At 45.7% G+C, this 16796-nt stretch overlaps 1 long non-coding RNA gene across 1 annotated transcript in view; it reads left to right on the top strand.

Moving 5' to 3' along the window:
- Positions 1-9350, top strand: part of LOC116482490 (uncharacterized) — a 108150-nt gene extending 98800 nt beyond the window's left edge. Inside the window, exon 6 of the long non-coding RNA XR_009209852.1 lies at positions 9267-9350. This is a non-coding gene — a long non-coding RNA (uncharacterized LOC116482490). The remainder of the gene's footprint in view (positions 1-9266) is intronic.
- Positions 9351-16796: the final 7446 nt, after the last annotated feature.

Below are 16796 nucleotides of genomic sequence, written 5' to 3'. Positions count from 1 at the left end.
GCAAACAGCTAATCAACATACAGGTGTTGCCCAGTTTTAATAGAAAGTAGAGAAGTGCAAATGAAAGCAGCAGAACAGAAAGTTACTTTTTGCACTTATCAGATTGTCAGCAGTTAGAACTGCTGGGCACAGTGGCTCATGCTTGCAATTCTAGCACTGTGGGAGGCCAAAGTGGGAGGACCGCTTGAGCCCAGGAGTTTAAGATCAGCCTGGGCAACAGAATGAGACCCTGTCTTTATGAAAAGAAAAAAGAAAAAAAAATTAAATCAAAAGAGGAAAAAAATTAGAAGCATGAATTATTCAGTAGCAAGGTCTAGAGCTGGGTGCTGTCTCATCTCTCAGTACCCTGGACGCCATTGGCTGAGAAGACAATGCCAAGAGTAGTGTCAGTGCCTTTATAAATGAGGGAGGTGAAAATGCGTTCTTCCCTGTGTTTCAAAATGCCCGCATACCTAGCAAGAGGCAGATAGCAAAGCTGTGGCGTTCGCTTCCATCCTGTTCACAGTCACTTCTTATCTGCCTGGAAGGTTCACTGGGGGAGCTCGAAGGAGCAGCTGCTGAGGCAGGCCATGCACAGAAGGAGACTTCAGCCTTAGAACCTATTCAGATGAGCACACTGCTCTGCTTGCATGGGCTCTGAAGATACCCCAATCTGGGTTTCCAGGAAGCTCTGGGCACCACTAGAAACACATCTGGAGTTGGGACGGAGGAAGCCAGCCTGCAATAGCCTACATAGCCATGGACTATGAGCTTGCCTGACCTGTTACTTCCTGATGGAAGTGTAGCCCCTGGCTGCTAGGTGCGGGCAGGGGTGCTGGGGTGGTGCGGAGTAAGGATAGATATGAAGAGGGGGAGAGGGAAGCTCTTTATGACGGGGAAATATGTGCACCTCCAGGAGGTTTTGTGGGTGCCAGGTGCAACCATGATTAGTAAAGACATACTGGCAATTCCTAGACAAGCATTACCACATATGCACTACTAAGGGAGAAGGAAAGTTAGGAAGGGGGCCATTTCTTTTTAGGGAGGTGGCACAATGTGGTTATTTTAGTGAGAAAATAAGTCTTACCTTGGTCTCAGTCTTGCAATGTGACCTGTACTTATTTGCTTAACCACTCTGAGTTCCAGTGTGTGCACTGGAACGTGCTGGCATTCTTACTTAGAATGTGAAAGTCAAAATAAGAGTATGTAAAAAGATATGCTGAGATGTTTCCACTGTTACACAAATGAAAGGGTTGGATGTTATGTCCTCATCTCCTGTCTGGCTCTTCTCTCTCTATCTCCAGCCTAATCTTCCCCTGCTCCACCTCACTCTGTCCTCAGCCTCACTGGCCTTCATTAGGTTCTAGAAAGAGTTATCCTCTTTCCTGCCTCAGAGCCTTAACATATGCTGTTCCCTGTTCCTGTAACACTCTTCTCTTTTTAAATTATTATTATTTAATTTTTGAGATGAGATCCACTCTGTCGCCCAGGCTGGAGTGCAATGGCACAATCTCAGCTCACTGCATCCGCTACCTCCTGGGCTCAAGCAATTCTTCCACCTCAGCCTCCCAGGTAGCTGGGATTACAGGTGTGCACCACCACACCTGGTTAATTTTTTTGTATTTTTGGTAGAGATGGGGTTTTCTCATGTTGTCCAGACTGGTCTCGAACTCCTGAGCTCAGGTAATCCACCTGCCTCGGCTTCCCAAAGTGCTGGGATTGCAGGCATAAGCCATTGTGCTTGGCTTCCTTCTCTTTATGTCTGGTTAGAAGAGCTCATCCCCCAGAGCTCAGCCCAGGCATCACCTCCCCAGGGAAGTCTTCCATGACTTTCCTGATTAGGTCAACTATTTATTTGCACTCATATGAGCAAAAGTACATCCTTCTCGTTGTACTCATCTCAACTGTAGTTTTACAGTATTTGTATGATAAGGTGATGATTACCTGTCTCATTAGAGGCTTGTTGTGAGGATCATCAGACAGCTCTATTGAAAGGCTCCCATAGAGAGGAACATAAGCCCTTAGTCAGCTCCAACTCACCAGCCATGTGAATGAGCCACCTTGGAAAAGGATTCTCCACCCTGGTCAAGCCTGCAGATGACTGCAGCTTGAGCTGATATATGTCTGCAATCTCATGAGACATCCTGAACTAGAACTACCCAGCCAAGCCACTCCTGGATTCCTGACCCATACGTAAGAGAGAATAAATGATTACTATTGTTTTAAGTCACCAAGTTTTGGGGTATTTACTATACAGCAGTAGAAATAGTGTAGATTTAGGTGCCTGGAAATGTGGTGCTGCCGTAAGAAATGTGGGAGTGGCTTTGGCACTGGATTTGGGCAGAAGCTGGGAGGAGAGGGTGCACGATAGGTTAAAGGGACTTCAGGAGACTTCACTTCAAGAGAAGCCTGATGGCTGCGATAAGGATGTAATAAGAGCTTAAAAGAAAGTGAGGAGGGTCAGGTACTCATGCCTGTAATCCCAACACTTTAGGAAGCTAAGCTGGGAGGATCACATGGGGCTTAGAGTTTAAGACAAGCCTGGACAACATAGTGAGACCCCATCTCTACAACAAATTTTTAAAAAATTAGTGGAGGATGGTGGTGTGCATCTGTAGTCCTAGCTACTCAGGAGGCTGAGGCACTTGAGCCCAGGAGTCCAATGTTACAGTGAGCTATGATCATGCCACTGCATTTCAGCCTGGGTGACAAGTGAGACTCTATCTCTAAAAAAATAAAAGTAAGAGTAAGACACTTGAGAGAAGAGGTTCTTTGTTATGTAATGGTAAAAAGTTTAGAAATTCCGTCACTTGTGATAACCTGGAAAATAGCAAGTGGTCGTAATGAACTGGGTGATCCAACAAACAAGAGTTCCAGGAAGTGTTGAAGAAACATAGAGTATCATTTCTGGGTAGTGGTAGGAGTGAGTCCCTATCAGAAATGATTAACATCTGCTCTGCTGGATTTCAAAATTGCTATGGGCCAATGACTTCCATATGCCTCTTGCTTTCCCCATTTTTGAATGAGGAAAGGGAATCTAGAGTAATGCCTGCCTGACATTGGAAGTTGGGTGTGTAGGGGTGCAGATAATGTATCTCTTTAGTTTATAGTTTTAGGATGGAGAGGAACTATACTCTAGGAGCTGTACTTGAGAAGCCACATCATGGGACCTTCATTTATGCCAGGACCTGATTTAAGTAATAAGATACTGGACCTCAAGCTGATGTTGTCATTGAAGGACTTTTTGGGCATGTTGAAAGGCTTGGGAGTCTGCTAATTTTAATTTAAGAGAGATGTGAATTATAGAGGGCAAGAAGGCAGACCATGATTGCAAGTATCTGAGATGGTTCCCAATGAGCCTGATATCATGGTATCCATTCTCTGTGTAGTTAGTTCCTTCCTACATGATTAGTGCTTTGTGACCATTAGAATTCTGCAGAAATGACAGGGTGTGTGACTTCTTAGACCAGGTGATAAAAAGCATTGCAACTTTTGCATTGGTCTCTTGGATTGCTCACTCTGGGGGAAGTCAGCCACCATGTCAGGAGGACACTCAGGCAGCCTGTGGAGAGGCCCACATGAGAGGAACTAGGGCCTCCTGCCAATATCCACCACCAACTTGCCAGCCATGAGAGTGAGCCACCTTGGAAATGGACCTTTCAGTTCCTGTCAAGGCTTCAGGGACTGCAGCCCTGGACAACATCTTGACTGCTACCTTGTGAGAGATTCTGATCTAGTGCCTGCATGAGATAATAAGTCATTATTGTTGTTTTGAATCATTATTTTTGGAGGTAATTTGTCATGCAGCAATAGATAACTAATACAGCCAATCCTGTCTTCTCTGTTCTGCGTTTTCTTAGGTAAACTCTCTTGCTTTTGACCTTATATTCAATTTGTGAGCAGGACCAGGATGAAGATGAGGTGAGGGGGTGCATAGGGCCTCCTTCAATTTTGTGCCTGAGGTGTCTTGCTTGTTTCACCCTTGCCCCAGTCCTGTGTCTAGTTTCTGCATGGTTTGATAAAAAGTCAGCCCCTGGTGATCTTGCCCTTAACCTTGCAGCCTGACTACTGCCAGCCCCCTGTGCCTTACTTGGCTTCCTGTAGAGAAGCCTGTGGAGTCAAGTGGACACCCCTGTGGTCCTTTAAGACTGCAGGCAAAAAAAAGGAGGACAGGGCTGAGCACCACCAAGTGGAGGCAGTTCTCATAGAATTCTGGAACCCAGCAGGTCCTCACGTTGGCCCTGAGGTGAGTAGAGAGGCCTTTAGTGGTGGAGTGCATCAGGTGGTTGTGACACCTTGACCTTAGGTTGCAAACAGGCCTCAGGGGTGTAGGACAGTCCCAGAGGGGGCCACGAGAGAATGGCCTTCCTCGAGGTAGAGATTGGAGCCCATGTGGGACATTCATATATAGAAGCAGAAGGAAAATAACACTAGTAACACATTGAGTGACTCCTCCAAGCCAACCATTGGTTTACCTCATCCAATTCTCCCAACAGCCCAATGCATGATATACTCATCATCCCTTAACCCCAGTTTCAAAAATCCAAAAAGTGGTAGAGCGCAGTGGCTCATGATCTCGGCACTTTGGGCAACAAAGTGAGACCCCCGTCCTGGGAGGCTGAGGCAGGAGCATTGCTTGAGCCCAAGAGTTTGAGGCTGCAGTGAGCCATAATCACGCCACTGCACTCCAGCCTGTGTGACAGAGCAAGACCCTGTCTCTAAAAATAACTCCAAAAGCTCTGACAACCAAAAGATTTTTATAACTCACTTGGTGGCAAGTCCTGGACTGAACTGATGTGAGACTATTTATGGTCTTAATTATGCCATTTACTGTAAATATCTATAAGTTTCCCTACAAAAATATTAATGCGTTTGATTACAGGGTGTTCCCCAGAACCCACTGAGTGCTCCATAATATAGTGTTATGTACCATATAACTTTTCTAAAACCCAGCATTTCTGAATGTTGAAACATCTGGTCCAAAGATAAAGTACAGTGGGCGTCTTAGTCTATTTTCTGCTTCTATAACAGAATATCTGAAACCGAGTAATTTACAATGAATAGAAACGTATTTGGCTCATGATTCTAGAGGTTTGGAAGTTCAAGAGAATGGTGCTGACATCTGGTGAGGGCCATCGTGCTGCATCATTCCATGGTGGGAGGCAGAAGGGCAAGTGAGCATATGAACCAGAGAGAGGATGGGGACTGCCCACTGCCATGACAATTAACCCACTTCTGCCATAATGGCATTAACCCATTCATGAGGGCAGGTCCCGAATGACCTAACCACCTCTTAAAAGACCCACCACTTAATATCAATTAAATTTCAACATGAATTTTGGAGGGGACATTCAAACCATAGCAGTGAGACTGTATTATTATTTTTTCCATTTTACATATAAGAAAAACTGAAGTTTCATGAAGAGTGATGACATTTTCTAATTGCACAGTGACAGCCTTTTTCTTCCTCCTATTCAGAGGAGAATTATGTCACAATACTGAGACTCTGTTACCTACCCACTGTCCCCACCCGGATCACAAGTTCTTGATGGGATTTGGCACTCTGAGATCTTTCTAGACCCCTTCCAGTTATTTTTATAATAAACTTCCAAATGCTTTCTGTGCTTTGGATATTGATTGTTTCTGGACAAGTGGCAATCAGATATTTATCCACAGAAACTCCCTGGAGTTTAAGAAAGCCTTTTGTACTGCCAATGTGTTCATGTGACTAAAATAGAATAAACTCTTGAGGGTTTCTTTTCATTGCCCGTCTCCGCACTGTCCCTCCTTCACTCCAAACCCTTGATTACCTTGTGCCCTTGCCAGAACTTCCCTCTGATCTCATTCTCATTTAGTAATTAATTCACTCAACAAACACTGTTGGAGTCCCTGCTGCTTCCCACAATGTGGTGGAAGAGGTTTTATGATTTATTAGGAGAGCACTGGTTTGTTTGACAGACAAAAGATTAAGGTCCTGGTTCTGTAAGAGTTCAGACAAGGCCTTTTTTTTGCTCTGGACCTCGGTTTAACCTTAACCAAATGTGAAGTAAGAAGATAATTGAGAGGATGCAAAAACCATCATCACAAAGTATTGAAACCTGATACAAACAGGACTGAACAATAAAGAGTGTGGGCCTTGGCACAGTCTGCCCAGGGTGCTGGCTGTACAGTTCTCTTTATTCAGTCCTCCTCTCGGTATCCTTTTAATTTTCAGGGTGGCTTATCTCATGATCACAAAAAGGCAGCCAGCAGCATCTGCAATCACATGCTTTACAGCCAGAGTGGGAGAGATGGAGCTACTTCAGGCATTAAGCTCAGTTCCCAAACTGGTTGCTCTGAGCCAGGTCTATTCCAATTGAGCCTACGCTGGTTCCAGGGGTTCAGAGCCTGATCTGGAGAGGTTAGCAAATATTTTAACCACCATTCCTGGAAAGAGTGTTATTTCTAATAATCATCACACAAAAGTCCAAATTTCAAGCTAATTGGCTTAAGCTAGAGTTACCTGAACAAATCCCGTGGCAGGAGGCTTAGGATTGCCCCACTTGGCTTGGAACTATTAGTCCTACTCCAAGAACTGGGGTTGAGGTCAGTTTTACTCAAATTGCATGCTCACTACAGATGGGTGGGATTGCATACAGGGGTGCAACCAAAATGTGCTCCACTAGCTCTAAGTTCCCTTCTCTTTTTTGTTTCTACGTTTTGAACTCCCATACATGACATTGCAAAGGATACCCCCATCTTAACATTTTTGTTCCACTCATTTACTTTAGCTTAGTCACACTGTCTGGAGAGTCTACCATCAAATTCTAATCTTCCAAGACTGTTCCTCTAAATCTGAAGGCAAGGAGAAGTGGAAACCGAGATATGGTGCCCTGCTGGTTTGCGGTGTCAGCCCGGGCTAGGAAGGAAGAAGATTTCTGGGGGCAAAACCTCTGCATGTGCAGGGCTTCCCCTTTGCTGGCACTCAGATGGCATTGAATACATGAATTTTCATCAGTTTTTCAAAATATAACAGTAATATCTGGAGTGTTGAAAACTCAAAAGGCTACATGAAACATACTTTTCCCCATCTAATACCTCCAGTTCCCAGAGTGAATCACCATCATCTATTTTTCGTGTATTCTCCCATTTATGTTCTATACGTATACCAAAATATATAAACAGTATTTACATAGGTATGTGTATATATACAACCAAAGCCTCCTTCTTCTATACATAGGGATTATAGTACAAATGTTTGTTGAATGAATAAATGAGTGACTAACAGTAACTGGGGGGCTCTGACTGTGAAAGGCTCTCACTTATGCCCCCAACGACTGTCAGTCAGGAAAACAGAGCTCACATAAGTTGTTTGAACAGAGAGATTTTAATGTAGAGAATTGAGTAAACAAGAATTGGAGGTGCAGAAAGACAGAAAGTGGCCATCGAGGACTTACAGAGATAGTAACTGCCAAAAGGCAGCTATACCTTTAGGACAGAGGAACAAAGAAAGAGATCGGGATTATGAGAACCTAGAAGCTTGGAGAAGAAACTGCAATGCTAGGACCTAAAACTCAGAGAAGCTGGTGCTGGCTGATTGGTGCTGATGTTGCTGGACATGCCAAGGTGGGTTCTGAGGGTGTGGCAAAAAGCAGGTGAATTGGAATTCACTGCTGGTGGAGTGATGCGGCCAGGAGTAAGCAGCAAATGGGATAGATGGGGTCTCTCCTTCTGCCTTTGTCCCTCCAAGAGTCAGTGGGAGGGGCCTAGTAAGGAGAAACTGGCGGAGGGGAAATGTGGCTTGCAGGATTTCATCTCCGGGAGCACAAAGTAGAGAACAGAAGGGTGGATTTGGGGCTGAGGGACAAGAGTTTAATAACCAGTGCACCTTGTTCCTGTTCATCTGGAGCTTTTGTACAAATTAGAAAAAAGTATACCCTCTGGGCAGAATTGGCCCTGGGTCAGGGTGTATGGTGTGGTGGGTAGAGAAAGGTGCTGCACCATACCTGGGCATAAGGTAGGCAGGAGAATATGGGCTGGATTTTAGCCCCCAACTATCCTTTTCACCAGGTGTATTTGTACAGGGTACAACCGAGTGCAGTCGTATGTAATGGCCCTGCATCTGTCCAGCTATAAGCATTATAGTGCATTTGGTTACGTGTGGGCATCACACAGACACACACACACACACACACACACCATGAAAGCACATTCTTTTCTTCTTTGGGAGCAAGGGTTTGGGATGGTATATCAATCAGGAGGCCTCTGTGATCCCTGCTGTATCAACTCACTGGGTATGGGCCCCTTCTCAACATCAGGACCCAGGGTCTGACTTGTACAAATGTGCATCTATAGACAGAGCATTGACAACATTCACATAATTTTCTCAGTAAATCTAGGATGAGAAGCTGTTTCTGAGGGGGCTGTGGTGAACAAAGATGGGGAGTTAGGCCTTTTTAGACAGTAGGCGTTCAAGAAGCTTGAAAGGCTATTTCAGAATGCTTCATAACAGAGTTTTCAAATTGGTTGGGAGTCTAGAAATGACCTGGTAATAATGATTATGGTGATAAGAATAGTTGTCTTACACTAAGTTCTCTGGATCCAGACTGAGACAGAGGTGGTGTGAGAAGCTGGTGGGTGTTAGTGGGAAATCATCTGTGAGGAGGTGAGGAGGCAGACAGGGCAGAGGAAGAAGCTGAGAGACATACAGCTGCACCAGAGGCCCTGGCTGATCCGGGGACCTCTGGAACAAGGATGGCCCTTTAGGGTAGTCTCCAATTTAGGTAAGAAGCCTGGGCTGTGTGTCTACACATCAGCCTTTTATTGGCCATGGTCCCCCTTGGGAGGAGGCATGTCCTCGGAAGGAGAGCAGGTTTCTAATGAGTAATAACTGTGACCTTCCCATCAGCTGGAGGATTGGGGTCTTGGCTCTGAAGAGGAGATCTGGGCAGCATACCAACCACTGCATCCACTACAATGGCGATGAGGGTGTCAATAGCTACCACCAGGCCATCACCTACACCAAGCTAGTTGTTTTGCCCATAAACCTGGTCCTCTCCAAGCCTCCCCCATCTGAGTGAGTGGTATTAACCTCCAACCCCACTTCTCAAGACAAAATCACCAGAGTCCTCCTTGATTCTCCCCTTTTCTCCTCTCACAATCTGTCAGTAGGAATTATTGGTTCTAGCTCCAAAAATACGTTCTGAATCTGTCCACTCCTTTCCGTTTCCATCCCTCTGGCCCAAGCCATTAAGTCCTCCATGACCAACTGTAACAGTTTCCTAACACACCTCTTTCTTTCCACCCAGGATGCCCTGACAGCCACTCTCCATACTGCTGCCAGAAGGACCTTGAAATATCACTCTTTTTAATTAAAAAGCAAAACTCTTCAATTGTTTTTGTTGCATATAAAGTTCAAACTTCTTACCACGGAGTGAAAGGCCCCACACAATTGGCCCTGTCTTCTTCTCTAACTTCCATTTTCCTCTGGTCCACCACGTTCTAGCTGCATGGGCCCTCTCTTGATTCCTTGTACATGTCAAGCTTACTCTTGCTCCAGAGCCTGTGTGGTAGTTGTTCCCTCTGCCTGGAATGGCCTTCCCTAGAACCTGCCTTGGCTGGTTCTTCTTGCTATTCAAACCTCATCTCCCACATCACCTGCTGTGTTGGGCCTCCCTGGACCACTCTAATTAAATTTGTACCGGAGACATCACTACACCTGGCTTCAGGGGCCAGGCCTTCCTCTTGCAGCCTAGAGGCTCTTTGCAGACTACTCAAATTTCCCTTTGCACAACTCAACCTGGCAGTGGGGTCTTACTTTCAATTTTCATGATCTCAGGGATGTCTAGAGACCTCATTGGCCTGGCTACAGTACATCCTAACCGGGCATTGAGTTGGAGGAACTCAGGAGGGTATAATCTGGCCTAGCTCCTCCAAGTTAGTCAGTTACCAAGTGGAGAAGAGAAGCCCTTTACCATTGAATTTTTAATTGTGCTGGAAACTGCCTAACCCTTTGGTAGAACAATAAAGGGAAATTTGGTTACTTGGTCTAGAGGCCTGGGGCAAGTAGCAACAGAGATGAGGTTAGAAAGATTTTTAACATGTAGGCTTTCTTTAGTCATTAAAAAAGAAAAACTAGCTCTTACAATGTTTGAAGGAAACCATCATGCAATTTGCAAGTAGTTATTGGATTCTGTCTCTGACCAAGACATTGAAGGACTTGGGCTGAGCTTTGGAGCTACTGGAGTATGAAGAGGCCCCTTTTGTCATGGAGCTGACTTCTAGGAATGGAGACAGGGCAGAGGCAAAGGGCGCAGGGACTACATCATGGAGCACCATGCTGCATCAGGCGCTGTGTCTGGGTTTCCATACATGCAGAGCAATTAACACACAGCAGGCTGTGTGTACCTGGACCCAAGGGGCTGGCCAGGCAGAGAGGGCTGGGACTGCCCAGGAAGGGGAGCAGGTGATCTCTGAGGAGCAGAGGGGATGAGAAAAGGCTTCCTGTAGGAGATGGACTTGGAATGGCTCCAGGTGCACCGTGGACTCTGAACACACACCACTGAAATAATGGGCCATGAAATTCATTCCTCCAGCACTATTCTGCTTCTGTCACTTCTCCTTTCCCCATCATTTCCTTCCCCGGCTGGAGAGCACTCAGGAATGCCTTGCTGTGCCCAGTCAGGCCTCCGGAGTCCACTCTACCTGGCTGATGTATTATTATCACCAGCAAACACACACCAGAGGCGGTATCTTGGCTGGGAAGCACATTGGCACCTTGGAAGCCCTTCTTGGAAAAAGTAAATGATTGGCATTTGAGCCTCCTCATTGATTCCTTTGGATGAGGCAGAAACCACTGCCCAGAAGGATGAAGGGGTGAAGTGGAAAAACATAGGCTGGCTTCAAAGTGGAGCACAGGAGGCTAGGAATAGTTCTGCTTTGTGAACAAAGTCGTGCAAAAGGCAGAGAGAGAGAGACAAAGATAGAGAGAGCGCAGGAGAGTGAGGAGGGAGGGAGTCAGCTTTGGCTAATTGGAATTTTGAATTGCCTTGAAAATCACCATGCAGCAGTATCCAGTTCTGCCTTTGATGGTCGAAAGAAACCAGCTGCTTTTATTCCTCTTCAGGTCTTGTTTTCCCCCCAGCAGTGAAGCAAATTAAGCAAAGAAACAGTGAAAGTTGTAATTGGTATAATATCTCAGGCCAAGGTCAGGCTAATTGTTGGTGGGAGGGGTGGTAGAGACAAGGCATACACTCTAGGTGTTGATATTTCTCACTCCTGCTCCATTCTGCTCCCCATAATGTCACTTTGGCATTTCCAAACACGACCACCTTGGTGGGCTTTCTTTACAAACTAAGGCCCCTTGTTCTAACCACCAGCATTCCTATACCATGCCATGCATTCCGGCAGGTAAGATATGGTCCCTTTGCCCAAGTCGGGCTAAAAGAGTGGCAAACCTTGAAACACACCCAAGATATCCCATAATGCTGTTCTTAATTTGCAACATTAGCAGGGTAGGTATTTGCTAGTGAGTGTAGCCTCATTTTTTCCTGCTGCCTCATTTTTATCATCACCTCAGTTGTAAAAATTAATATCATGGAGGCTTCCTTGAAAGATATGAAATGCGTTCTTGTCCCTAGAAAATCTCAAATGTACCTTTGTATCAAATTTAAGCAGCCATCTGGGAAGCTTGCCTGTGCTGTTTTGGGCCCTGGTAGAGCTCTTTTGAATGAGTGGCATGCTGGCAGGATGCCAGCTACCTGAGAGGAGGAACTGGGAGTGCTTGACCCCGTGATGGGTAGAAGATGGAAAAATTGTCATTTCAAAACAGCAAGTGGTTCCTCTCTTGACAGAGGTGGAGATTTTCACCTTTAGGGCAGACATTTCCTTTGTGTGGTTGAAATTATCAGAATGGACCCTTGGGGACAACTGGGCAGTAGTCTGAATGCTGATATTTTAGATGGGAATATGGGAGATTAATTTGTTGCGTGTGGTTATGGTTATGCCAGAGCAAGGTCTCTCCTTTTTGTCTCCTTCTCTCCCTTCCTTCCTTGTTTTTGATTGTGCTCTGCTCACCTCCTCCTGGTCCACACACCTTAGTAAGGCAGTGTGGTCATTGAATGCTGCTGTCCAGAAAGGGATTCTCTCCCCTCGGCTGCTTCCTGAGTAATGATCAAGGTAAAAGTGATGAAGTGGAAGGGGCAGGTAATCAGACCTATTTTTGAAAACTCAAGATTCTGTCCTGACCATTCCTAGGCTTGACACATCTTCCTTTCCCTTAAAAGCAACCCCAGGCTAGCCCAAAGAAGGCCTGGAGGAGTTAAATGTAATTCTGGTTTGGCCACCTGGATTCTCTTGTTGGATTGACCTGACCTTAGGTCATTAGGATAGTGACCACTTGTCTTAGTACACAGCTCATTCAGCCCCCTATTGTGGCCCACATCAACAAAAGTGGGGGATATAATGGATCTCTCATGTTTTATGAAAATGCTTTTGTCACTCTTGCAACTGAAACTTCTGGATTAAAGATGTATATATAAGTAGAAGATTATTGGGAAAAAGGTGATGTTATATTTATTGGAAGGGCAGTTGAGGAAGGGCATTGACCGTGGCACCCACAGAGGGAATACCTTAGCCTGTACTTATACTTAGAGGTACAGGGAAGGGAGGGACACTGATGAAATTTGTCTTTCAGAACCGCTCCTGGAGTCTTCCTCCCAAGAGCGAGGCACTGGTGCTGCTCTCTCAAACTGTTCAAGTGCCTTCATGTAACTGCCTGCTGGCTCTGCTGGCCCCTCCCACTGGCTCCAACCATGGCTTGGTCCCCACTCCCCATAACCCTAGCTCCTGCACTTCCCATGCAAAGCACCTACCAGCACCTCTGGATAACTTTCCCAACCACATTCTCCTACTATTTGCTCAATCATTCCATGGGGCAAGAGAATGTCACCCGACTAGGAGTGTAGACAGACAGGACAAGTGGGACAGACAGCCCTCAGGCAGAATCTTTGAAAACAGGGACTCCATTAGTGGCACTGAAAACCCTATGTCTTACCATCCACGGAGAGGCCATATTGGAGGCAATCAACCTGTGCCCCTGGCTGATGTAGTCCCATTTGGGGATCCCCAACAACTGTGAACAATACTTCCTTTCTAGGGGCACCATATGCATCCTAGGGACTGTAATTGTGAATTGTGTGGAAGCCAGATGTTAAATTGTCTCCCTACTGTAAACATAGTGACCTTCCCAGACAGAAAACCGAGTCATTATTTGTAGGTACCTTATGAACTGTTTTCCCTATAATGGGACCCCTCCAATTAGAAAAGGAGGCATGAAATTTGATCCTGACTTCAGCTGACCCCACCTTGGCCTGGGCCCTGTAAAGCATTCATGTCAGCCTCCTCTCACTGACCAGGGTTGTGATCGACGACAATAGAATTACCCTACACTTTTTCCTTGTAGGCCGAGATGGAGTCTCTGCAATTCCAAATACATCCTGCTCTACCTGCATCACTGCCTTGAGCTGGGTGGAAAGGTCAGTAGAGAAATGTATCCACCTGGCTTTCTAAGGTAGACCCAGGTTGTTGATGGCATCCATTCACCTGGCTGGATGCAGGACCCTGGAGAGGTCATGGCTGAGGCCAGTGCTGTGGGTTAGTCTTGTTTCGCTGCATGGATCCTGTTGGTAGTAAGCTTAATTAAATGCTATAGGAGACTAACTAAATCGATTTTGTCCCACCTTCTGTTGGTCAAATTAATCAGAGTGGCTGATAGAGTGATGCACTCAAGGGAGGATGTGCCAGAAGCTAAGGCTGTAAAAACAAGGGCTAGAGTTGGTTTGAGACAGTTCTCCATGGGTCTTTCAAGTTTCTGCATGGTTTGTGAGTAGAGGTACTGACTGCCTTTGTTCCAGATGATCTTTCCAAGAATGTTGTACTACAAGTGTGAGAGATAATGTCTCTCTCTGAAACCAAGAGCAGGCAGGCTTAGTGTTCCTTACGAAAGATTCATCTTCCCTTCACTTGGGGTTTCTCTCCTGTAGCGCAGGTGTGTGCAGGAGCCTTGTGGCCCTTCCTGTGCTGCCTTGTAAGATTTGGAGCTTAGGGAGTCAATGCAAAGAAGCACTGCTTCTGGATCCTGCTACTTCTGTGAGTCATGAAATCTTTGATCTCTGACCCAGGAGTCTTGTGTCTTCTGCTAGCCTCCAAGTAAAGTCATCTCAGACACCTCACAGTTCTTGATCACCATGTCTGGCCAGAACCATGCTTGACTGTGGCATGTCTGTGAACATCATCCATTGTGTGTGCATCATAGGAAGATAAAAGTCAGCCGCTCTTGACATCACCAAACCATACTGGATGATAGGTGTGGGGGTCACCATCCACCACTTTCCACTGTCCAATGCAGGCAATCAGTTCTACATAAAGATCCGGGAGGCTGGCCGGAGAGGGCCGGAGGGGCCTCAGGAGTCAGACCATGTGGGTTTCTATTCATGGTCCTCCATACCCTACAGCCTCTGTTTTCCCATCTTTCAAGCAGGGATAACAACAGCACCTACTTTGGAGGGGTTTTGTGGGGATTCAATAGTATGGCTCCGCATCAGGAAAGCCCTGATGAAGGTAGCACCTGTTATTTATGTTTACCATTATTATTATCATCCATATCATTATTCTGCCCACCTGGACTTATTCTTTGTAAGGCTTGCCTTTCCCTCTGAACAGCCTGTATATAATCTAAGTCTATCTTTTCTGCACCAAAATTGGCCAATTTATGTGGCACCCCTCACCACCATCACTGGATGTGCCTCTAATCTAATTAGACTAATTTCAATTTCCTGGATTTAATTACTTTTAATTTAATTAATTTAGAATGCAGTATACTAGGTGATTAATTAGGAGACGTTACTGAGGGATTCGGAAGGTGAATTGCAGTATGTAAGTGTTTAAATATTATTATGGCCATAGCCACCAGTTGTCACTTTACACAGGAGGTGGCTGAGGCCCTGGGAGGGGCAGAGCTTGGAGAACTAGGATGGGACAGGGACTCAAACAGAAGTCTCCTGGCAGCAAGCACAGAGCTCTTTCCTTTCACTGCTTTTGGCAACTCCCAGGAGAGGTAAAGAAGAGGTAGCCGATTCCAATGACCAGCAAGTTGGAACTAAGTCATGAATTGTGGGAGGTGAGAACACACCTGGTCTTTTAATAGAGCGATATTTTACTGGGTTTTTCATGTACATAGTAAATAACCATAGGTCTCCCTCTGAGCTATCACACACTTCTGTTATTTTTCTTTTTTGCTACACACATTTACTGAGTACCTGGAATAATGAATAGTTATCACCATCATCATCATCTTAACAAATATGTGTGTGGTGCTACATGCCAGATATTGTTCTGAGTGCTTTTATATTGATTAGCTCATTTAATTGTCATCGGAGTTAAGTACTGTAAGTGAAGTACTGTTGCTTCCATTGTCTAGAGGAGGGATCTGAGGCACAGAATTAGCTCTGCCAGGAACATCTATTATTTGTGTTGTACAAAGGGACAAGTCCTAGTGAATTTCAGGCTTGTGCCAGGCAGGTAGAGGAGACAGTCTAGGGCTGGGCCCTTTAGGTCACACAGGTTTACCTACTCCACCTCTGAGAGGTAATAATAACACCAGCAAACACTTGCAGAGCCCTGACTGTGTGCCAGGTCTGCTTCTAAATCGTGTTGTGTATTGACTCTGGACACACCTGCCTTACCCACTACTCCCTGAGGGTAGATTGAGCTATGGCTTTCCTCATATCTCTGTTTGTCAATCAGGACTTGAGACTACAGTTCTGATGGACCCTTGGAGGCAGAGCTGGGCCAGACCCTCTATCCTGAGCTAATCCTGCAGCATGTGCTAGATCCTTCACTCTGAAATCCAGCTTCAATTCCAAGGTTACTCATTTACCAAATGAGCCCATTGGGCATTTTCAGGGCTTTGACCCCTGTTCTCTTGGAATGTTGGGCTAGGATTCAGGTAGGAAGCCTGTGTGGTGTAGGACTTCATTCTGATGCATGAGCAATGCCTGCTAGGCCGGGACCCTCTTGCAAGGAGAAGTAAAGACAGAAGAGCTGGCTTCAATATATTCCCTGTGCGGGGACTAGGACCACAGGGAGACTTTCCTCTTTATAAATGAATTTTCTAATAGTGTGAGCTGTCTTAGCTGCAATGGGCTTGTCAACAGGCCATCACTGGGGGTATCCAAACAGAAACTGATCGACAACAATTTGCTCACTTGGTCTTCTCTTCCTGGAAGGCTCATCTCTATCCCTTTTGTCAGTTAATCCTATTCAACTTTTAAGACTCAGTCCAGGTGTCACTTCTTCTGGAAAGGCTTCCCTGTAAACCCCAACCCAGCCCCAGACTGGGCCAGATGTCTTTTGTGTTCCCATAATGTCTCAGGCATATCTTTATCATTACACCCACTATATATTGCAATAAACTGCTTATGAGTTTGTCTCCTCTAGGTTCTGTCTATGTCACCACCCTCTTCAATAACCAGGTGAGGCAGACATGATTTCCATTTGGGGGATGGAAAACCGAGGCTCAGGACCTCGCCCTTGCAGCCAAGAGGAGACAAAGATGGCTAGGTCTGGTTCCCAAGCCTAAAGACCATGATCTGTCCAGTGTGGAACACTGCAGGCCCCCAAATTCTGTCATTTGTAAAGTCATGGGCTTGTGTAAGTCCCGAGCAATCAAAGCAGCAGAAGCAATGCCCCCAAGGGGTGCACGAGGGCCATGTTTGGAGCCATGCCATCTTGCCAATCCTTGGCATACTCTGTACATAGCCAGATAACTAGACAAATTC

This window comes from Hylobates moloch, unplaced genomic scaffold (genome assembly GCF_009828535.3).
Source record: "Hylobates moloch isolate HMO894 unplaced genomic scaffold, HMol_V3 SCAFFOLD_14, whole genome shotgun sequence".
NCBI classification, from domain to species: domain Eukaryota; kingdom Metazoa; phylum Chordata; class Mammalia; order Primates; family Hylobatidae; genus Hylobates; species Hylobates moloch.
Note: the sequence above shows the minus strand (reverse complement) of the source record. Positions and strands in the feature narration are given on the sequence as shown.